Source organism: Lissotriton vulgaris, chromosome 4_1 (genome assembly GCF_964263255.1).
Source record: "Lissotriton vulgaris chromosome 4_1, aLisVul1.2, whole genome shotgun sequence".
NCBI classification, from domain to species: domain Eukaryota; kingdom Metazoa; phylum Chordata; class Amphibia; order Caudata; family Salamandridae; genus Lissotriton; species Lissotriton vulgaris.
The window spans coordinates 2091243394-2091268202 of NC_141691.1; the positions used below are offsets into that span (position 1 = coordinate 2091243394).

At 54.2% G+C, this 24809-nt stretch overlaps 1 pseudogene across 1 annotated transcript in view; it reads left to right on the forward strand.

Annotated features, from left to right (window-relative positions):
- Positions 1–2078: 2078 nt before the first annotated feature.
- Positions 2079–24809, forward strand: part of LOC147725101 (indolethylamine N-methyltransferase-like) — a 90761-nt pseudogene continuing 68030 nt past the window's right edge. The window contains exon 1 of the transcript XR_015309956.1: positions 2079–2289. The product of XR_015309956.1 is annotated as an indolethylamine N-methyltransferase-like (transcript). The remainder of the gene's footprint in view (positions 2290–24809) is intronic.

Sequence of the window (24809 nt, forward strand, 5' to 3'; positions counted from 1 at the left end):
TGCTCAGGAGTCTTGGTTTGGGCACACTGCTCGGGAGTCTTGGCTTGGACACACTGCTCGGGAGTCTTGGCTTGCACACACTGCTCAGGAGTCTTGGCTTGGAAACTCTGCTCAAGAGTCTTGGCTTGGACACTCCGCTCAGGAGTCTTGGTTTGGGCCCACTGCTCGGGAGTCGGCTTGGACACACTGCTCGGGAGTCTTGGCTTGCACACACTGCTCACGAGTCTTGGCTTGAAAACTCTGCTCAGGAGTCTTGGCTTGGACACTCTGCTCAGGAGTCTTGGTTTGGGCACACTGCTCGGGAGTCTTGGCTTGGACACACTACTCAGGAGTCTTGGCATGGACACACAGCTCAGGAGTCTTGGCGTGGGCACACTGCTCAGGAGTCTAGGAGTGGGCACACTGCTCAGAAGTCTTGGCATGGGCACACTGCTCGGGAGTCTTGGCTTGGACACACAGCTCAAGAATCTAGGCTTGGACACACTGCTCGGGAGTCTTGGCTTGGGCACACTGCCCAGGAGTCTTGGCTTAGACACACAGCTCAGGAGTCTGGACTTGGACACACTGATCGGGAGTCTTGGCTTGGGCACACTGCTCAGGAGTCTTGGCTTGGACACACTGCTCGGGAGTCTTGGCGTGGACACAGTGCTCAGGAGTCATGGTTTGGGCACACTGCTCTGGAGTCTTGGCTTGGACACACTGCTTGGGAGTCTTGGCTTTGACACACTGCACAGGAGTCTTGACTTGGACACACAGCTCAGGAGTCCGGCTTGGATACTCTACTCCGGAGTCTTGGCCTGGACACACTGCTCAGCCGTCTTGGTGTGGGCACACTGCTTAGGAGTCTTGGCTAGGACACACTGCTCGGTATTCTTGGCTTTGGACACACTGCTTGGGAGTCTTGGCGTGGGCACACTGCTCAGGAGTCCTATTTTGGACACACTGCCTGGGAGTCTTGGCGTGGGAACACTGCTCAGGAGTTTTTGCTTGGGCACACTGCTCAGGAGTCTACGCTTGGACATACAGCTCAGGAGTCTGGGCTTGAACACACTACTGGGTAATCGGGGCTTGGACACACTGCTGGGAAAACTGGGCTTGGACACACTGCTTGGGAGTCTAGGCTTGGACACATTGCTTGGAAGTCTGGGCTTGGACACTCTGCTCAGGTGTCTGGGCTTGGACACTCTGCTCAGGTGTCTGGGCTTGGACACACTGCTCGGGAGTCTTGGCTTGGACACACTGCTCAGAAGTTTTATTTTGGAGACACTGATCAGGAGTCTTATTTTGGGCACACTGCTCAGGAGTTTTTGCTTGGACACACTGCTTGGAAATCCTGGCTTCAGCACACTGCTCAGGAGTTTTTGCTTGGGCACACTGCTTGGGAGTGTTTGCTTGGACACACTTCTCGGGGGTCTTGGCGTGGGCACACAATGCTCAGGAGTCTTGGCTTGGACACACTACTCGGTAGTCTTGGCTTGGTCACGCTGCTTGGGAGTCTGGGCTTGGACACACTGCTTTGGAGTCTGGGCTTGGACACACTGCTTGGGAGTGTTTGCTTGGACACACTGCTCTGGGGTCTTGGCTTGGACACACTACTCTGTAGTCTTGGCTTGGACACGCTGCTTGGGAGTCTGGGCTTGGACACACTGCTTGGGAGTCTGCGCTTGAACACACTGCTTGGGAGTCTGGGCTTGGACACACTGCTTGGGAGTCTGGGCTTGGACACACTGCTGGGGAGTTTGGGCTTGGACACTCCGCTCAGGAGTCTTGGCTTGGATACACTGCTCAGGAATCTTGGCTTGGATATGCAGCTCAGGAGTCTGGGCTTGGACACACTGCGTGGGAGTCTGGGCTAGGACACACTGTTCCGGAGTCAACATCCTGAAGGAGCATCACATGAAGCTCAGCACATACACAAGGAAGAGCAAACACAGCAGGATGTGACTGTGGAAACAGGTTTAGTCACGTAAACCAATGGGGAATTTGTTTTAGAAGGGAAAATGGAGAGCCCTGTGCATACATTGCCCAGGGCAAGATGCTAGCGTGTGAACTCCTCCACATATTTCAGGCACAGGTTTCTGGCTGAACAGTCTAAGTGCACATAGCACAGACAGAAGGTTGCCGAAGGCTGAGCCTGAGAAACGGACTCTGCTATGGACCTGAAGACATTCCACAACATGTATTCTCACGGCCGAAAGTTCAACGAAGAATACTTCAGCCAGTCATCCCCCTTTTTTAAGGGTGCTATTGATCTATTGTTTTCTCATTGCAACAAAAGCTTGTCATCAGGTATGTACTGGCCCCGGCGGCTGCCCCCAGAGTCAGCTCCTTGGTTATATTGTTGTTCTGAACTTTTTCACATGCTTCCGGCACTTGTGTTCATGCTTCTCTGGGCCCGAGTCATGGGTCCTCCATCTTGACGGTCCCTGACTCGCCTGTCGGACCTTTTCCCACTATTTCCTCCCCCTAGGTCCCCTTCACCCCTTCTCATTGTGTTCCATACTCCCCCCCCCCCCCCCCTCACCCCCACCTCCTTTTCCTCTTTTTTCTCCTTGGATTTGTTCTTTGTGTTTTGCTACTAATGTACTTGATGTAACTGGGACATTTTCTTGCTATGTTCCTCGTGTACAGCGCTCTGATACCTCCGGGTCTAGCCAGCGCTATATAAAAGTAAATAATACAAATGCATGTCCCTGCTCACCAGCTGAGAGTAGCTTTGTCTGTCATTCTGTTTGCAGCAGATACACTCTGGAGGAGTATCCAAATGTCCTCGAACAGTAATATTGTCTCCAAATCATTTTCAGTGAAAGGCGGGGTCTAATTGTTATGATAGAATTAATATGAAATAACCCTGGACATTGGTCGAGTGTCTCTATTTCAGATACAGGTGTTGCAGACACCACAGAGGAGGAGTACATGCCGCCCCATCAGCACACTAGTGCAAGTTCTTTTCAATATAAAGAGCAGTTATTTGGCCTGGTCACTCATAGCCATGGGTTTCAAAGAGCTTTACTGACTTCTCACACAGCGAGAATATCTGCCCTTCATCCTTCCTCTGGATTAAGAAGTGAAATGTTGCCTATGGCCCGTGTTAGGAGATCACCTCCCTGTGTATCAGGTGTATTGTGCTCAGAAATGCAAGAGAGCTCTTTAAAGATGCTTTTCTGATAGCTGAAGGATTGGACATGCATATTTAGAGCCTGAAAGGGATCTCCTGAGTTGCATCAGCACACATGACTGACCTCATGCAACTGTTAAGATTAGGCCTCGTTTTAACTGAGAGCCATTGAGCTAGATAGTCATTTAGGTAACATTAATTTGCATTGTAATGAATAAGTTCAATAACCATGAGATAATATCTCAAACGCAGCAGCTCCAAAATTAAAATTATAAAAGCAAAGGTCACACAGTCAAGTGACAATTACATTGAATTAGAATAAATTAAATGTATGCATTCATTACAGCAACACCCCCCCCCCCCCCCCGGCCACCCCCCAAAAAAATAATTGTTCTTTGGAGGAAGAACACAGAAGCTGCTTCATTACATTTGCACTCCTCCGATTCCCAGTCCAATAAGTGTTGGCTTTAGATGTGCAATGAATGCGAGGCAGAGAGAAGCAATCTGCTGTTGAGAGAGATGCTCCAATGTGGCAGCCAGGTGAAGTATCTTCATTAATACATTCAGGATACAATGTGGTTCTTGAAATGAAGTTTAATCCAGGAATATAAGATCCCATCCATATGCAAGACAAACAAGCATCAACTGACTAACATTAGAATCTTCTCATGTTTGCCTATTGCATGAGATACTAAATGACAGCCTTAATATTCTATATTAAAACATTTAAAGATACAGTGCTAAATATCGCACCAGGGTGTGTCCCAAGGAGTCAGAGCAGCAGGCCCTGCATGCAGGGAAGCCAGAACTGCACATGCAATACCTGCTCTCTCTGGAGCAAAGGAGCTATGAAGGAGCAGCTGGAGTTTATGACTCACTGCCCATCTATGGCAAGGACTGGAAAGGCAGCAGCAGGCTGGGTTGAAGACACATACAGCCCACAGCCACTGACAGCCACCAGAGTTCAGAAGACAAAGCAGGATTGGTAACACCTTGGAAAGTGTCACTAGCATCAGTGAGCATCACAAAAGAACAGCACAGCTCCCTCATTATCATCCCATCCTGGGTCTCACTGACATCACCCCAAAAGGCAGAAAAAGAAGCTGAGGATATGGCTGTTGATTTAAAGTAATTATTTACTGTATTCCTTTCTCAGATCAACAAATGTTACTGTTGATGACTTGCTCATTGGCGTTACATTTTTAATGTTATGTGTGTTTCACTTTTACATATCTCGTTCTTTCAAAAGTGATTTCTAAAGATAGCACTTCTTATGGCAGTCACATTCCTATTGTGTGGAAGCCTCTGGTTTGCCGATGGTGGTTCACTCCCAGGCAGCAGAAACCTTTGCTTGAATCATAGACAGAACCAACAACTGGACATAAACTGGGTGGGTCTTTGCCTGACTGGTGTACCTGGGCAACACTACAAAGATATGCTCTGATAAAGTAGTCTCCCCACTGAAGATAATGAAATCGCTGAAGTTGCACTGGACACTGGCATTGTCTTTTACTGGTTGATGCATTGGTCACAATCAACAAGATACTGACCCTGAACTTGGCAAACTGCTCCTCAGCTTTCTTCTTCCGCTGATCAATATCCGGATCTTGGCATGCAAATCACACATATGCCACTCCCCTTCACGGTTTGTTGCTGGACTTTGTTATCCTTTTATGACTAGTGAGATCAATTTGATATAGGATGCACCCTATGTTTCAGCAAACACTGGTGCTTAGGTTGTTGCAAGTACTACTTGTGTCTAATAACATGGAATGACAGATCGGAGCACCCTGATGCTTCCAAATAATTCTCTGAACTCTTGCATAGAAAGAGAACAATGCCATCAATGTCCCTTCCTGCACAAAAAGTATCATCCCTGCCATCCAGACACCCTTGCAAAATGGCGCATGACAGCCAATGATGTGCTAGCGATGGGGAAAGCACAGGGATGCGTCATATTTTTGTCAATATGATGCATCCCTGTGCTTTGGGAATGACACTGCATGGCACAGCTAAATGGCTGACAGCACTGAACCATTTTCTTGTAGATGAAGCCCTCAGTCTTGAGAAATGCAGATTCTGCCAGACTGCACTTAACCTATCGCCAGAATATGGGGCTGAGCCCACACATATCATCAGAGTATGTTTGCCTAATTCCTAGCTAGCTCACAGTGAACCATCCAAACCAAAAACCTTCCAGGGTACCAGATGGTATCTTCAACCTCAGAAATGACCACTCTCATTGCCCAAGGAAATTTCAGAACAGATCTACCCTTTCGTTGTCTACATTTGCATATACAAGAGACACACAAGAAAGATACAAACTGGCTTTTCAAACATTTATAGACACAATTGTATTTTTGTGTAAAAAGCGTGAGCTGCAATTATAAGTAGGATAAAATAAAGCATTGAAACAAGCATCACAAGAATGGCTTGAGAGTAGTGTGGCTCACTGGTTAGAGGCGGCAGACCCGAGAGCAGAGGACGGCCCGGGACCAGGGTTCGATTCCCGGCGCGGCAGGTTTCTGGACCAGGGTCAGCGGACTCGATAATTCTCTCGCCTCGGTGCCCACTCTGATCAGCGATCACACTCGGCAACTCTGGGCATTAGCTTGCCTCATCTTCACTAACGGCCCCACCAGACCGCCGGGGATGCCTGGTCTCACCCTGGAGATACCCATTAAGGGACCATCTCTCAGGGAAGCCAGGAAGGGTTTCGCAGCGGTCGAAGCGCCTTGGGACCCTACGGGTAAGTAGTGCGCTATATAAATGCCTATACATTTACATACATCAGGCAATAAGTTGTTATCAATATGACATGCAGCTGTGCTGGATGTGATGTAATGCCATGAGGTTGCTATGGCCAGGTCTGGGAAAATCATTAAAATGCTTCTAGGCCCACAGGTCTAGTACCTTGAAGGATCTGTTCGACCTGACTGTAATACTCCTGACTCATAAGCCTGTCTAAAATTGTGTGATCCTAGGCAAATATTTTATTTCACTGAGCCTTTCTTAGTCATTACATATAGGAGCATCTTCACAAAACAATTACAGTTATTTGATTTAATAAACTGAACGTTTGGCCCAAGGAGAATAAGACTCGATCCCACATACAGTGTACACATGACCCCCCACCTGTGTCGTAGTTAAGTAATAGCATTGCCATCAGGGCGGTGACCTGAATGCTTTTCAGTTTATTTTTGAAAACTCTCGATATAATATTGGTCTCAATACAATGATTTAATCTGAAGTGCTGAGAGGATACACTTTTGCATGTTAAATAAATACAATTTTGGGAATGCTGAAGGCCCTCTGTCATATTCTAAGATCATCTTTGGTGTGTAATTTAGATGTCAGTTCTTCTTTAAGGTTTAAGCTTGTGGACTCCGATGCAGATCTCTCTCTCTCTCTCTCTCTCTTACTCTCTCCTTTGCCACCTCTACAGTGCGGAAGGTGTGTTGGATGCAATAAAATACCAGCATCAGGGGTTGAAAAAACGCAGTTAATAGGAATTTATGGGTAGCCAAAAACAACTACATTGAGTATTTATGGGGCTGATGTATCAAGATTCTATTTTCTGATTTCTAAATAGCGATTTTTAAGGAATCACTATTTAGAAATCGCAAAATGGAATGTATGTAGAAAATCGTTATTTTTTTGCGATTTCTTAGTCTTCCTTATTTGCGAATTTGCAATTTGCGAATTCGCAATTAAGGAATCATTTCTCATGCATGGGCCAGAAGGCCAATAGGAATGATTGTGAAATATTTCTTAATTTGCGAATCTCAATTTGCGAATTCACAAATTGAGAATAATTTCAAGGGTGCAGGGGTGTCTCAAAGACACCCTGATGCACCCCTGAAATGTACATGGGTGTGCATATGGCGCACATACATGCCCTATGGGCATGTGTGTGCGTCACATGCCACCTTCAAAAATGCCAAATTGTGCGCCTTTTAAAAGAATTTGCAAATTAACATCAACTACAAGTTGGTGGTAATTTGCGATTTCTTAACCAAAATTCGCAATTGAAAAATGCTACATACATAGCATTTAAGGAATCGCAAAATTGCGATTCCTTAAATGCTATGGCAAAATAAGGAATCGCAAATTCTTGCGATTCCTTAATTTGCGAATTTTTGATGCATGCCAAAACATGCAAATAGACCGTTTGCGATTCGCAAAGGCCGAAATTCGCAGAATTTCGGCCTTTGAGAATCGCAAACGACTTGATACATCTAGGAATAAGACACATAATAGTTGTGCATCGTTATGTCACTCCATATAATAGATATTAATTTCTCTTACCCTAAACAGAGCCATGCATTGTATCCACTTCAGACGGATGAGTGGCTGTTCAGGCCACACAATATTCAGACTTGTGACTTGAAATTCGAATACTTGTCTAAAGTCTCCAGCCAGTTGTTTAACTGTAGCAGAAGGCCCTGGACACCTGTCATGTACATGCACTTTGTGTCACACCCAACATTAGAAATGTACCTAATTCTTGGGGGATGACCACAGTCAGCTCGATAGTTTTAGGACTTCACCTGCATGATTGCACTAGAGTATCCATCGCTACTCTTAGCCAGGACATACCTGTCCTGTTATTTATGTGCTATAAAAGATATTAATCTGGACCTGGCCTGGGTTCGAAGGCACAGCCATACCACTCTTATCCCCCAGGGTCTTTTATGTTCTCTTTCCCTCACTGGTGGGAGCAGAGGACGACACTCCTGGCTTGTGGCTGGACCCCCAATTCTACTCACTGTTATTCATACACAATGATGTTTCTAGTTCTCCTCCCTACTCAGCCCTTGTTGAATCACCTGTTACTGGCTACGGAGTTGTTACCATTAGTTGTTGTTTACATTTTGGTTTTGTTGGCTACCTGTATGAACGCATGGGAGAACATGCCCCGAATCACTGGACTGGGCGAGGCAGAATCTCCCATATCACATAGGGGGGGGGCTCGAAGAGGGGTGTGCACACTCTCTCTACAAACCCTCCCCTGTGTGAATGCATGGGAGAACTTGCACCCAATCACTGGACTGGGCGAGGGCAGCTTCGCCCATATCACAAAGTTAAGGGCTCGAAGAGGGACGTACACACTCTCTCTACAAACCCTCCCCTGTATAATTGCATGGAGAACATGCACACAATAACTGGGCGAGGGCAGGTTCACCCATATCACAAAGGGGGGGGGGGCTCGAAGAGGGATGTGCACACTCTCTTTACAAACCCTCTACTTTATGAATGCATGGGAGAACATGCACCCATTCACTGGACTGGGGGAGGGCAGCTTCACCAATATCACAAGGGGGGGGGGGGCTCGAAGAGGGGTGTGCACACTCTCTTTACAAACCCTCTACTTTATGAATGCATGGGAGAACATGCACCCATTCACTGGACTGGGGGAGGGCAGCTTCACCAATATCACAAAGGGGGGGGGGCTCGAAGAGGGGTGTGCACACTCTCTTTACAAACCCTCTACTTTATGAATGCATGGGAGAACATGCACCCATTCACTGGACTGGGGGAGGGCAGCTTCACCAATATCACAAAGGGGGGGGGGCTCGAAGAGGGGTGTGCACACTTTCCCCACAAACCCTCCAATGTATGAACGCAAGGTAGAACATGCTCCCAATATTTGGACTGGGCGAGGCAGCTTCACCCATATCACAAAAGGGGGGGTCAAAGAGGGGTGTGATCACTCTCTACACAAACCCTCCCGTGTATGAAAGCATGGGAGAATATGCACCCAATCATTGGACTGGGAGAGGGCAGCTTCACCCATATCACAAAAGGGAGGGGGCTTGAGGAGAGATGTGCACAGTCTCTCTACAAACCCTCCCCTGTATGAATGCATGGCAGAAAATATCCCCAATCACTTGACTGGGCGAGGCCGGCTTCACCCATATCAAAAAGGGAAGGGCTAAAAGAGGGGTTTGCACACTCTCTCTACAGACCATCCCCTGTATGAATGCATGGGAGAACATGCACCCAATCATTGGACTGAGCGAGGGCTACTTCACCCATATCACAAAGGGGGGGCTCGAAGAGGGGTGTGCACACTCTCTCTACAAACCCTCCCCTTTATGAATGCATGGGAGAAAATGCACCCAAGCACTGGACTGGGCGAGGGCAGCTTCACCCATTTCACACAGGGTAGCACACTCTCTCTACAAAACTTCTCCTGTATGAATGCATGGGAGAAAATATGCCCAATCACTTGACTGTGTGAGGCCAGCTTCACCCATATCACAAAGGGGAGCGGGCTCGAAGAGGGGTGTGCACACTCTCTGTACAAACCCTCCTCTGTATGAATGCATGGGAGAACATGCACCCAATAACTGGACTGGCCAAGGGCAGCTTCGCCCATATGTCAAAGGGAAGGGCTCGAAGAGGGGCGTACACACTCTCTCTCCAAACCCTACCCTGTTTGAATGCATGGGAGAACGTGCACCCAATCACTGGACAGGGCAAGGGCAGCTACACCGATATCACACAAGGGGAGGGCTTGAAGAGGGATGTGCACACTCTCTCTACAAACCCCACCTGTATGAATTCATCGGAGAACATGCGCCCAATCACTGGACTGTGCGAGGCCAGCTTCACCCATATCACAAAGAAGAAGGGCTCAAAGAGGTGTGTGTACACTCTGTCTATAAACCATCCAATGTATGAATGCATGGGATAACATGCACCCAATCATTGGACCGGGCAAGGGCAGCTTCACCCCTACCACAAAGGGGGAGAACAAAGAGGGGTGTGATCACTCTCTACACAAACCCTCTCCCGTATGAATGCATGGGAGAATATTCAACCTATCATTGGACTGGGCGAGGGCAGCTTCACCCATATCACAAAGGAAAGGGCTCAAAGAAGGGTGTGCACACTCTCTCTACAAACCCTCCCCTGTATGAATGTATGGGAGAACATGCACAAAATAACTGGGCGAGGGCAGGTTTGCCCATATCACAAAGGGAAGGGCTAGAAGAGGGGTGTGCACACTCTCTCTACAAACCCTGCCAGTATGAATGCAAGGGAGAACGTGCGCCAGATCATTGGACTGGGCGAGGGCAGCTTCATCCATATCACAAAGGTGGGGGCTTGAAGAGGGATATGCACACCCTCTCTACAAATCATCCTCTTTATGAATGCATGGGTGAAAATGCACCCAATCACTGGACTGGGCGAGGGTAGCTTCACCCATATCACAAAGGTGGGGGCTCGAAGAGAGGTGTGCACACTCTCTCTACAAACCCTCCCCTGTATGATTGCATGGGAGAACTTGCACCCAATCACTGGACTGGGGGAGGGCAGCTTCGCCCATATCACAAAGGGGAGGGATCGAAGAGGGATATGCACACCGTCTCTACAAACCATCCTCTTTATGAATGCATGGGAGAAAATGCACCCAATCACTGGACTGGGCGAGGGTAGCTTCACCCATATCACAAAGGTGGGGGCTCGAAGAGAGGTGTGCACACTCTCTCTACAAACCCTCTCCTGTATGAATACATGGGAGAACTTGCACCCAATCACTGGACTGGGCAAGGGCAGCTTCGCCCATATCAAAAAGGGGACGGATCGAAGAGGGGGGTGCACACTCTCTTTACAAACCCTCTCCTGTATGATTGCATGGGAGAACTTGCACAAAATTACTGGACTGGATAAGGGCAGCTTCACCCATACCACAAAGGGGTGGGATTGAAGAGGGATATGCGCATTCTCTCTACAAACCATCCCCTTTATGAATGCCTGGGAGAAAAGGCACCCAATCACTGGACTGGGCGAGGGCAGCTTCACCCATATCACAAAGGTGGGGGCTCAAACAGGGGTGTGCACACTCTCTCTACAAACCCTCCCCTGTATGAATGCATGGGAGAACATGCACCCAATAACTGGACAGGGCGAGGGCAGCTTCACCATTATCAAAAAGGGGAGGGATCGAAGAGGGGCGTGAACACTCTCTTTACAAACCCTCCCCTGTATGATTGCATGGGAGAACTTGCACCCAATCACTGGACTGGGCGAGGGCAGCTTCGCCCATATCACAAAGGGGAGGGATCGAAGAGGGGCGTGCACACTCTCTTTACAAACCCTCCCCTGTATGATTGCATGGGAGAACTTGCACCCAATCACTGGACTGGGCGAGGGCAGCTTCGCCCATATCAAAAAGGGGAGGGATCGTAGAGGGGTGTGCACACTCTCTTTACAAACCCTCCCCTGTATGAATCCATGAGAGAACATGCACCCAATCAATGGACTGGGGGAAGCCAGCTTAACCCATATCACAAAGGAAAGGGATCGAAGAGGGGTGTGCACACTCTCTCTACAAACCATCCCCTGTATGAATGCATGGGAGAACATGCACCCAATCATTGGACTGGGCGAGGGCTGCTTCACCCATGTCACAAAGGGTAGAGCTCGAAGATGGGTGTGCACACTCTCTCTACAAACCTTCCCATGTATGAATGCATGGGAGAAAATATGCCCAATCACTTGACTGTGGGAGGCCAGCTTCACCCATATCACAAAGGGGGCGGGCTCGAAGAGGGGTGTGCACACTCGCTCTACAAACCCTCCCCTGTATGAATGCATGGGAGAACATGCTCCCAATATTTCGACTGGTTGAGGGCAGCTCCACCCATATCACAAAGGGGGGGCTCAAAGAGGGGGGTGCACACTATGTACAAACCCTCCCGTGTATGATTGCATGGGAGAACTGTTAGACGGGAAACCTTAGGGTCTGCCGAGCAAGGGGGAGAGGCCTCCTGGCGAGGGTCCTCTCCTCAGATCGTACGGACGAGCAACCACCCCCCCCCCCCACAGATGGACACCACATAAAGATAGGTTCGTAACACTTTTATCTGTATTCTTTAGGCAGGTTATCTTCACGATACAGAAGGAACAGGATACTGGGATCCCTTCAATTCTAGTCTCTGGGGGAAGGGGGTAACGGGACAGTCTTAGTACCGGTCTGGTACAGGGATGCCTGACGCACAGCTCTCAATCCTCGAGCTGGAGGGTTCTCTGGTAGGGGCCGCGGCAGCGCCAGCAGGCCTTCAAGGATAGTTCACGAAGATGAGCCGCGGCAGCGCCAGCAGGACTCCAAGGATGGTTCACGAAGATGGGCCGCGGCAGCGCCAGCAGGACCCCAAGGATGGTTCACGAAGATGGGCCGCGGCAGCGCCAGCAGGCCTTCAAGGATGGTTCACGAAGGTGGGCCGCGGCAGCGCCAGCAGGACCCCAAGGATGGATCACGAAGATGAGCCGCGGCAGCGCCAGCAGGACTCCAAGGATTGTTCACGAAGATGAGCCGCGGCAGCGCCAGCAGGACTCCAAGGATGGTTCACGAAGATGAGCCGCGGCAGCTCCAGCAGGGCTCCAAGGATGGTTCACGAAGATGAGCCGCGGCAGCGCCAGCAGGGCTCCAAGGATGAGTTTGTCTCGGTGTCTCTCGACTCCAGGATACAACTGCCTTCCTGCTCTGGAGCTGCCCCAGTTATAGGTCTGGTGCCCTTTGATGTCCGGACCCTCGCACTTGGAGGTCGGGGGTCCGGGATGAGTGAGTCCAGACACCCAGCAGGGGGGTGGAGCCAGCGCCCAGGGAGGCCGAGGGCGATCAAAACCAGGCGGATGGGGGACCATCGAAACTCCTTCTCCCATTGACTTGCCAAGTGGTCTCTTTATCCCCTGGGTGGATGGTGGTGCCTCGATGTCGGGGCTTGGCTGGGCCTGAGGCTGAGGTCGACCCGAGGCCACGAGGCCTGGTCGTGGAGGGTCCAAGATGGCGGCTGGGCCGGGGACGATGGTCCGGGAAAGGGTCTGGGCCAGCCGAGTGGGTTAAGGAGATGAGGTCGAGTTCCGTCGGGGGAGAGCTGGGGGCGGCCCGGAGAGGCGGCACTCGTGGAAGGTGGAAGGTGCCGCTCTTGGCCGGGTAACAGGGGTCGAGGTAGTCCGGGACCCGCCATGCGGGAGGAGTGGGGCCACGCCACGAGGCCAGGTCCAACATGCGTCCCCCCCCAGCTGAAGGCAGGGAGAGTCACCCACCTTCTTGGGTATTCTCCTCGCCGAGGCGGAAGAAGCGAGACAGGCCGTCTGCGTTGGCGTGGTCGTTGCCTGGGCGATGCTCCACAGTGAAGTCCATCCCATGCAGGGAGATGGACCAACGCAACAGCTTCGGATTCTCTCCTCGCATCTGCATCAGCCATTGCAGAGGTCGGTAGTCCGTTTGCACCCGGAAGTGGGTACCGAAGAGATAGGGTCGGAGCTTCTTGAGGGCCCACACCACGGCGAAGGCCTCTCGCTCTATGGTGCTCCAGCGCTGTTCTCGGGCCAGCAGATGTCGGCTGATGAAGGCTACTGGCTGGTCAACTCCCTCTGCATTGATTTGGGAGAGAACGGCTCAGACGCCGTGATCGGAGGTATCAGTCTGTACTATGAATTCCTGGCTGTAGTCAGGGGCTTGGAGCACAGGGCGGTGCACATTGCTGTCTTGAGGGTCTCAAAGGCGGCCTGACACTCAGGGGTCCAGTGTACCTTCGGTGGGTGATTCTTTGACGTGAGTTCTGTGAGGGGGCCCACAATGCTGCCATAGTCTTTCACGAAGCGCCAGTAGTATCCAGTGAGCCCCAGGAAGGCCCGGACCTCTGTTTGGGTGACCGGAGGCTCCCAGGCCCGGATGGCGGTGATCTTGGGTTGGAGGGGGGCCACTTGGCCACTTCCCACCTGGTGCCCCAGGTAGGTCACGGACCCTTGGCCGATTTGGAACTTGCTGGCCTTGATTGTCAGTCCGGCCCACCGGAGGGCGGCCAAGACCTCCCGGAGATGTTGGAGGTGTTCGGCCCAGTGGAGACTGTACACGGCAATATCGTCCAGATAGGCGGCACTGAACTCCTCGAGCCCCGCCAGCACCTTGTTCATGAGTCTCTGGAACGTGGCGGGGGCGTTTTTCATCCCGAAGGGCATCACCTTGAAGTGGTAGTGGCCATCCGGGGTGGAGAAGGCAGATCGCTCCTGGGCACGCGGGGTGAGGCCGATCTGCCAGTAGCCCGTAGTCAGGTCAAAGGTGCTCAGGTAACGATCAGCTCATCAGCCCGAGGGATGGGGTGAGCGTCTGTTCGGGTGACGGCGTTCAAGCCCCGGTAGTCCACACAAAATCTGAGTTCTGGGGCGACGCCAGGGGCGGCGGCCTTAGGGACCAGCATGACCGTGCTGGCCCAGGGGCTGTTGGAGGGCTCGATCACTCCTAGAGCCATCATCTTGGACACCTCCGACTGGATGCAGGCGCGTACCCAATCGGGAACTCTGTAGGCCCGGTGCCGGATAGGGGGGCTATCCCCGGTGTCGACATCGTGGAGGCACCAGGGAGTGACCCCAGGGGTGAGGGAGAATAGATCGGCAAATTGCTGTAACAAGTCTTAGCAGCTTTGGCGTTGTGCCGGGGTCAGGGCGGAAGAGAGGTTGACTCCTTCCACGGAGCCGTCCTTTTCGAGGGTCTTCAGGAGGTCGGGGAGGGGCTCGGAGTCCTCTTCAGCCCCACTGTCGGTAGCCATCAGGAGGCTAAGTTCTAAGCGCACAAAGTGAGGCTTAAGTCGGTTGGCATGGAGGACCCTGAGGGGGTTCCTGGGGGACTCCAGGTCCACCAGGTAGGTGACGGGGCCCTTGCGCTCCACCACCTTGAAGGGTCCTGTCCATTTGTCCTGGAGGGCGCAAGGTTCGACCGGGGACATGACCTAGACCTGTTGTCCCGGCTTGAACTCAATGGACGAGGCGTTTTGATCGTACCAACGTTTCATGTCCTCTTGGCTGGCTTCGAGGTTGGCCTTGGCAAGTTCCCCGAACCGCCGAGTCTGGTTCCGGAGGGTCAAGAGGTACCTGTACACATCAGGAGGGGCCTTCTGGGGGGTCACCTCCCATCCCTCTTTGACTAGGCTTAGGGGACCCCGGACGGGGTGCCCATACAACAGTTCGAAGGGGCTGAATCCCAGGGACTTCTGTGGGACCTCCCGGTAGGCAAATAGGAGGCAGGGCAGCAACACGTCCCATTGGCGTCGTAAGGGCTCCTCCAGGCCCATTATCATACCCTTGAGGGTGCGATTGAAGCGTTCCACTAGTCCGTTTCCTTGCGGGTGATAGGGGGTCGTAAATTTGTAGGTGACCCCGCACTGTTGCCATAGGGACTTCATGTATCGGGAGATGAAGTTCGTGCCCGATCACTGACGACTTCTCGGGGGAAGCCCACCCGCGAGATGATCCCATTCAGGGCTCGGCCCACCACGGGCACTGTCACGGTCCGGAGAGGTATGGCTTCGGGATAGCGGGTGGCATGGTCCACCAGGACGAGTATGAACCGGTGACCTTGCGATGTCCGGGGCTCCAGGGGCCCCACAATGTCAATCCCCACCCGTTCAAAGGGAGTGTTGACGATTGGAAAGGGTTGCAGGGGGACCTTTAGTTTTTGGCCGCTCTTCCCGCTGGCCTGGCAGGTGGGGCAGGCTCGGCAGTGGTTGATCACATCGTTCCTCATCTTGGGCCAGTAGAAATGGGTCACCAGGCGGCTGTAAGTTTTGTCCTGCCCCAGGTGCCCAGCGAGAGGTACGTCATGAGCCAGGTTCAGGAGGAAGTCTCTGAATCGGAGGGGGACTACCAGCATCCGGCTGGCCCCTAGCTCGGCAATCTTCTGTTCGCTGTAGAGAAGCTCATTGTCCCAATAGACCCAGTGAGCTCCCGAGGCATCCCCTGCGCTCTGGGCTGCGGCTTGCTGTCGGATCCCCTCGAGGGAGGGGCAAGTTTTTTGTTCTGGTCACCCACACGCTCCTGGGCCTCCCGCCACCCCAGCCACCGAGGGCCGGCGAGCCCCCTGCCTCTCGCCACCCCAGCCACCGAGGGCCGCCGAGCCCCCTGCCTCCCGCCACCCCAGCCACCCGAGGACCGCGCCAGATTTTCCCGCCGCCCCAGCCCGAGGCCCCGCCCCCCCGCCAGCCGATTGGCTCCCGCTCCCGCCCCCCCCGCAGACCCTCCCTCCCGGCTCCCTCTTATGACGTCCCCAGAGCGACCGCGCAGCAGACGCGCGCAGCGGGAGCACCGACTGAGCGCCGAAGGTGCGCCAAAGGTAAGCCCGTCTGCGCCCATCCGCGCCTGGACTGCGCCCAGCGCCAGGACCCCTTGCCCCCGCAGACCCCAGCCCACCCGCCGAACGTACGCCGCCGCCACCCTCAACGCACTCAATGCCGGCCGAGTCCCGGGCTGCTACCGAGCCACCCCGAGACGCACCCACGGACCCTTCTGCTGCAACTCCTGCAAGTTCACCTGCATCCGGACCTGCACTACAACTACACCAACCAAGACGAGCAACAGCAGCAGCCACCTGAAATGCATCCTGCTCAACACCCGCTCCATTCACAGGCACGCCATCGAGGTCTGGAACCTGCTCAACACCACAGCCCCAGACGTCGCCTTCTTCACGGAAATCTGGATGAACGCCTCCTCAGCGCCTGACATCGCCATCGCCATCCCAGACGGCTACAAGATCATCCGAAGGGACGCATCAACCACACCGGAGGAGGCATCGCCATTGTCCACAGGAACACCATCCGCATCACGACCAACACCGATGACACCCTCGCAACCGCCGAGCACCTGCACTTCCAAGTCCACATCAACCCCAAGACCACCCTCAGAGGCACCCTCATCTACAGACCCCCTGGACAACGCACACAATTCAGCGAAGACATCGCCGACTTCATCAGCCCACACGCCCTCTGCTCCGCTGACTACATCCTCCTAGGGGACCTCAACTTCCACCTGGAGAACAACAACGACCGCAACACCACCACCCTGCTGGACAACCTCGCCAACCTGGGATTCAAGCAACTGGTGACCACCCCCACCCACTACGCCGGACACACACTCGACCCCGTCTTCTCATCCAGCAAGGACATCGCCTTCAGCCACGCCACCGGACTCCACTGGACGGACCACAGCTGCGTCCACTTCAGCTTCGCAAGGACCACGATCCACCACCACCAGCAACAGGCTGCACGCAGGAACTGGAACAAGATCACAGCCGACCAGCTCGCGTCCTCCCTGAGCATGAACCCTCCCACCAGCACAATGAACCCTAGCCAGGCGGCCACCAACCTCACGAAGTGGATCAGCGACTGCGCAGATGAGCTCGCCCCCCTGAGGACCCCGCCCAGCAGACCCGGCAGCAAGAAAGCCCCATGGTTAACTGACGAACTCAAGAGCTCCAAGAAGAACTGCCGAGCCCTCGAGAGAACCTGGCACAGAGACCCAACACCGGACAACATGACTGCCCTCAAGCTCGCCACCAGAAAACACCACCAACTCATCCGCGCCACCAAGAAAACTGCATTCAAGGAACGACTGGACAACAACGCACACAACAGCAAAGAACTCTTCAACATAGTCAAAGAGCTCTCCAACCCCAACGCCGGAAACAACGACATCACCCCTTTGCAAGACCTCTGCAACTCCCTCACCTCCTACTTCCACAACAAGATCGCGGACATACACAACAGCTTCAGCACTCAACCGACGAACACCACGACCGAACCACCGCCCCCCACCACCAACCTCCGCGCCTGGACTCCGATCAGCACCAAAGACACTGTCTGCACGATGAACTCCATCCACTCCGGATCTCCGACCGACCCCTGCCCTCACCACGTCTTCAACAAGGCCGACGCTGTCATCGCATCCCACCTGCGGGACATCATCAACACCTCCTTCGACACCGCCACCTTCCTGGAGAGCTGGAAGCACGCCGAACTCAGCGCTCTACTCAAGAAGCCATCGGCTGACCCCACCAACCTCAAAAACTACCGCCCCATCTCGCTGCTCCAGTTTCCTGCTAAAGTCATCGAGAAGACCGTCAACAAGCAGCTGGCCGCCTTCCTCGACACAAACGGATCCCTCGACCCCTCGCAGTCTGGCTTCCGGACCAACCACAGCACCGAGACCGCCCTGATCGCAGTCACCGATGACATCCGAGCGCTGCTGGACAACGGAGAAACAGCGGCCCTCATCCTCCTCGACCTCTCCGTGGCCTTCGACACTGTCTGCCATCGTACCCTAGTACAACGCCTCAGCAACGTCCAGGAGAAGGCACTGGAGTGGATCATCTCCTTCCTCGCCGGAAGGACACAGAGAGTCCGCCTCCCTCCGTTCAGATCTGAAGCCACCGAAGTCATCTGCGGCGTCCCTCAAGGCTCCTCGCTCAGTCCAACCCTCTTCAACATCTACATGAGCCCCCTCGCAGACATCGCACGCCAGCACCACCTCAACATCATCTCCTACGCCGACGACACCCAGCTGATCCTCTCCCTTACCAACGACCCCGCCACCGCCAGAGCCAACCTTCACGAAGGGATGAAAGAGGTAGCCGAATGGATGAAGAACAGCCGCCTGAAACTGAACTCAGATAAGACGGAAGTCCTCATCCTGGGATCCTCACCCGCCGCTTGGGACGACTCCTGGTGGCCCCCCGCCCTAGGCAGCGCACCCAAACCAACAGACCACGCACGCAACCTGGGCTTCATCCTGGACTCCTCCCTCTCCATGACCAGACAAGTCAACGCCGTCTCCTCGTCGTGCTTCAACATCCTGCGCATGCTACGTAAGATCTTCCGGTGGATCCCCACCGAGACCAGGAAGACGGTCACCCAGGCCCTCGTCACCAGCTGTCTGGACTACGGCAACACCCTCTACGCCGGAACCACCGCCAAACTCCAGAAGAGACTCCAGCGGATCCAGAATGCCACAGCACGACTCATCCTGGACATCCCCCGTCGCAGCCACATCTCCGGACACCTGAGAGATCTGCATTGGCTCCCGGTCAACAAGAGAATCACCTTCCGTCTCCTCACCCACGCACACAAAGCCCTACACAGCCAAGGCCCAGGATACCTCAACAGCCGCCTCAACTTCTACGCTCACAAACGCCAGCTTCGATCGACCAGCCACGCCCTCGCCGCTGTCCCCCGCATCCGTAGAGCCCCCACAGGGGGACGGTCCTTCACCTACCTCGCCACCAAGACATGGAACTCCCTCCCCACCCACCTCCGCCTGACCCAGGACCACCTCGCCTTCAGGAAGCAACTCAAGACCTGGTTGTTCGAGCAGTAGCAGATCCCCCCCCCCTAGCGCCTTGAGACCCTCTGGGTAAGTAGTGCGCTATATAAATGCAATGATTGATTGATTGATTGATTGAACTGTTCTTGAGTGGGGCCACCTTCCTGGTGCCACTGGGCCAGCTCCGGGAGGTCGCGGAGTGGCTCAGATGCTTAGTCGTTGGGCCCCGGTGGACCGGCCTCGGGGGTGGTGTCTTCAGTGATGACGGGCGGTGGAGGTTCGGGCCACTCGGGTTCTTCAGTGGAGGGGATGGCATGGGCGGCCATGGATCGGGTCATCGCACAGACCCATTCAGGAAGGCCAAGCATCCCCAGGTGCTCCCTTCGTTCAACGGCCGCCCAGGGGGAGCTCTCGAGGTCGTTCCCCAGGAGGCAGTCTACGGGGGCATCGTCTCGGACGGTCACTTTCAGCATGCCCGACACTCCCCCCCATTCGAAGGGGACGCGGGCCACCTGGCACAGGCTCTCAGAGTTGTCCGTAGACCGTACTGGGCATAGTACGTTGGGCAAGATTTGATCTGGGGTCACCAGATGGCAACGGACGGCCATCACACTGGCTCCCGTGTCGCGGAGGGCTTCGGCCCGGTGTCCATTAATGGTGACCCACTGGCTGTACTTCTGCGTGTTGGCCGGGATGGGGGCCCGTGGGACTATGTCTCTCTCCCCTAGACATACCAGGGACATGGCTGCGGGTTCCCACTCTGTCTGGTATTGTTCACAATCTTCGGCTTCTTCTTCGCCTTGTTCTTCTCCGAGGGCGACGGCGGTGATCTGGCGGTTCAGCGGACTCGGGGTATTGGCTGGCTGGTTTCTTGGACAGTTGGGGTCATTGGCGTAATGACCAGGTTGCTGGCATTTGTGGCAGACAACGTTGGAGCGGAATCCTGGCTGTGTCGGATGGCTTCCTCTTCCGGCCGGGGACGGGGGGTTGCTGGTGGGGGGCACCGTGGCGGTGTCCCTGCCCCGACCCTGGCCTCCTCCTCCTCCTCGTGGACGGTGGGACCTCTGGGAGGCTCGGCCTTGGTCGCCCGCCCAGTTCCGGGGGACCCGGGTGCTCTCCCATCGATCCGCTTCAATGGCGAGTTTCCGGGGCTCGGTCAGTTTGCTGTCGAGGAGATGCTGCCTTAGTTCCACGAAACAGTTATTGGAGAGGTGTTCCCACACAATGAGATCGACCAATTGTTCGTAGGTGGTGACCTGGCTGCCCTTGATCCACCCCTCTAAGGCTCTGCTAAAAAAGTTCACATATTCCACCCAGGTGGTACCGGGGATCCTTTTACAGTCTCGGAATCGCTGCCGGTACATCTCGGGGGTGAGCCCATAGCGAGTGAGAAGGGCGGCTTTCATATGCTCGTAGGAGGTCATCTCAGCATCGGGGAGCTGTAGCAGGGCATCTCTTCCTTCATTGACGAATCTCCCCCACAACCCGGCCCCCCAGTCTTTTCGCGGGACACAGTGGCAGGTCATGGCTACCTCGTAGGCCTTGAACCATTGCTGGATGTCGTCGTTCCGGTAGTACTCTCGGACGACATCTTTGGGAATGTGGACCTTGGTGTCCGTAGAGGGAGTGGAGCTCTGGTTCTCGGAGATATCAAAGTCCCTGTTTTGTTTCCTAATTTCTAGTTCTTTTAAACCGCACTCGTGTTCGTACGCGAGCTTCTTCTCCTCCAGCTCCCTCTGGCTTTTTTTTTCTTCCCATTCTCCCTGTAATCGTAAGTGTTCAAGGGCTATCTTCTTTTCCGCTAGTTTCAGTTCCCCATGTAAGCGGAGTCTAGCCAGTTCCAACTCGTGGAGCCGGCTCCTTTCTCGTTTTCGGGCCTCCTCGGGAGAGAGGCCTGCGCTTCTCTCCTCCTCAGGGGTTGCAATTGTTTCCGTGGTCGCGATGTTTTCGTTTTGGGGTGGTGACGCTCCCGTCTCCACCCAAGTCTGCAAAGCGTGTTTGAGATCGTCTTTGGTGCTTAGTCCCGTGGTAGCGATACCTAAGTCTATGCAGAATTGCTTCAATTCCTTGTGACTGTAATCTTCCAGCCGTTCCATCTGGAATTTCGCGGTTGTTCCGGTTTCTTTCGTCGACATGGTCGCTGTGTGTTTTTTCGTTTGTAGTGGGGTGAGTTACTCTCCGTACGATTTACGTCGGCTCGAATCGCGCCGCTGGCCACCAATGTTAGACGGGAAACCTGAGGGTCGGCCGAGCAAGGGGGAGAGGCCTCCTGGCGAGGGTCCTCTCCTCAGATCGTACGGACGAGCAACCACCCCCCCCACAGATGGACACCACACAAAGATAGGTTCGTAACACTTTTATCGGTATTCTTTAGGCAGGTTATCTTCACGATACAGAAGGAACAGGATACTGGGATCCCTTCAATTCTAGTCTCTGGGGGAAGGGGGTAGCGGGACAGTCTTAGTACCGGTCTGGTACAGGGATGCCTGACGCACAGCTCTCAATCCTCGAGCTGGAGGGTTCTCTGGTAGGGGCCGCGGCAGCGCCAGCAGGCCTTCAAGGACAGTTCACGAAGATGAGCCGCGGCAGCGCCAGCAGGACCCCAAGGATGGTTCACGAAGATGGGCCGCGGCAGCGCCAGCAGGCCTTCAAGGATGGTTCACGAAGGTTGGCCGCGGCAGCGCCAGCAGGACCCCAAGGATGGTTCACGAAGATGAGCCACGGCAGCGCCAGCAGGACCCCAAGGATGGTTCACGAAGATGAGCCGCGGCAGCGCCAGCAGGACTCCAAGGATGGTTCACAAAGATGAGCCGCGGCAGCGCCAGCAGGGCTACAAGGATGGTTCACGAAGATGAGCCGCGTCAGCGCCAGCAGGGCTCCAAGGATGAGTTTGTCTCGGTGTCTCTCGACTCCAGGATACAACTGCCTTCCTGCTCTGGAGCTGCCCCAGTTATAGGTCTGGTGCCCTTTGATGTCCGGACCCTCACACTTGGAGGTCGGGGGGTCCGGGATGAGTGAGTCCAGACACCCAGCAGGGGGGTGGAGCCAGCGCCCAGGGAGGCCGGGGGCGATCAAAACCAGGCGGATGGGGGACCATCGAAACTCCTTCTCCCATTGACTCGCCAAGTGGACTCTTTATCCACTGGGTGGATGGTGGTGCCTCGATGTCGGGGCTTGGCTGGGCCTGAGGCTGAGGTCGACCTGAGGCCACGAGGCCTGGTCATGGAGGGTCCAAGATGGCGGCTGGGCCGGGGACGATGGTCTGGGAAAGGGTCAGGGCCAGCCGAGTGGGTTGAGATGAGGTCGAGTTCCGTCGGGGGAGAGCTGGGGCCAGCCCGGAGGGGCGGCACTCGTGGAAGGTGGAAGGTGCCGCTCTTGGCCGGGGAACAGGGGTCGAGGTAGTCCGGGACCCACCATGCGGGAGGAGTGGGGCCACGCCACGAGGCCAGGTCCAACAAAAACATGCGCCCAATCACCGGACTGTGCGAGTCCAGCTTCACCCATATCACAAAGAAGAAGGGCTTAAAGAGGTGTGTGTACACTCTGTCTATAAACCATCCAATGTATGAATGCATGGGAGAACATGCACCCAATCATTGGACCGGGCAAGGGCAGCTTCACCCCTACCACAAAGGGGGAGAACAAAGAGGGGTGTGATCACTCTCTACACAAACCCTCTCCCGTATGAATGCATGGGAGAATATTCAACCTATCATTGGACTGGGCGAGGGCAGCTTCACCCATATCACAAAGGGAAGGGCTCAAAGAGGGGTGTGCACACTCTCTCTACAAACCCTCCCCTGTATGAATGCATGGGAGAACATGAAGACAATAACTGGGCGAGGGCAGGTTCGACCATATCACCAAGGGAAGGGCTAGAAGTGGGGTGTGCACACTCTCTCTACAAACCCTCCCCTGTATGAATGCATGGGAGAAAATGCACCCAATCACTGGACTTGGCGAGGGCAGCTTCATCCATATCACAAAGGTGGGGGCTCAAACAGGGGTGTGCACACTCTCTCTAGAAACCCTCCCTTGTATGGATGCATGGGAGAACATGCACCCAATCACTGGACTGGGCGAGGGTAGCTTCACCTATATCACAAAGGGTTGGGCTCGAAGAGGGGTGTGCACACTCTCTCTACAAACCCTCCTCTGTATGAATACATGGGAGAACATGCACCCAGTCAGTGGACTGGGCGATTGCAGCTTCACCCATATCACAAAGGGGGGGGGGCTTGAGGAGGGATGTGCACACTCTCTCTACAAACCCTCCCCTGTATGATTGCATGGGAGAACTTGCACCCAATCACTGGACTGGGCGAAGGCAGCTTCGCCCATATCACACAGGGGAGGGGTGTGCACACTCTCTTTACAAACCCTCCCCTGTATGATTGCATGGGAGAACTTGCACCCAATCACTGGACTAGATAAGGGCAGCTTCACCCATACCACAAAGGGGTGGGATCCAAGAGGGGTGTGCACACATTCTCTACAAACCATCCCCTGTATGAATGCATGGGAGAAAATGCACCCAATCACTGGACTGGGCGGAGGCTGCTTCACCCATATTACAAATGTGAGGGCTCGAAGAGGGGTGTGCACACTCTCTATATCAATCAATTAATCAATGCATTTATATAGCGCACTACTCACTCGTAGGGTCTCAAGGCGCTTGGGGAAGGTTGGTCTGCTACTGCTCGAACAGCCAGGTCTTGAGCTGCTTCCTGAAGGCGAGGTGGTCTTGGGTCCGGCGAAATTGGGTCGGGATGGAGTTCCATGTCTTGGTGGCCAGGTAGGAGAAGGACCTCCCTCCTGTGGTGGCTCTTCGGATGCGGGGGACGGCGGCGAAGGCGTGGCTGGTAGATCGAAGCTGGCGGTTGGGAGTGTAGAAGTTGAGGCGATCGTTGAGGTATGTTGGTCCTTGGTTGTGTAGGGCTTTGTGTAAATGGGTGAGGAGACGGAAGGTGATTCTCTTGTTGAGCGGGAGCCAGTGCAGGTCTCCCAGGTGTCCGGAGATGTGGCCATGTCGGGGATGTCGAGGATGAGTCTTGCTGAGGCGTTCTGGATCCGCTGGAGTCTCTTTTGGAGTTTGGCCATGGTTCCGGCGTAGAGGGAGTTGCCTTAGTCCAGTCGGCTGGTGACGAGAGCCTGGGTGACCGTCTTTCTGGTCTCGGTGGGGATCGACCAGAAGATCTTACGTAGCATGCACAGGATGTTGAAGCAGGACGAGGAGACGGCGTTGACTTGTCTGGTCATGGAGAGGGAGGAGTCCGGGATGAAGCCCAGGTTGCGTGCGTGGTCTGTTGGTTTGGGGGCGCTGCCCAGGGCGGGGGACCACCAGGAGTCGTCCCAGGCGGAGGGCGAGGAGCCCAGGATGAGTACTTCCGTCTTGTCTGAGTTCAGTTTCAGGAGGCTGTTCTTCATCCACTCGGCTACTTCTTTCATCCCTTCGTGTAGGTTGGCTCTGGCGGTGGCGGGGTCGTTGGTGAGGGAGAGGATCAGCTGGGTGTCGTCGGAGTAGGAGATGATGTTGAGGTTGTGCTGGCGTGCGATGGCCGCAAGGGGGCTCATGTAGACATTGAAG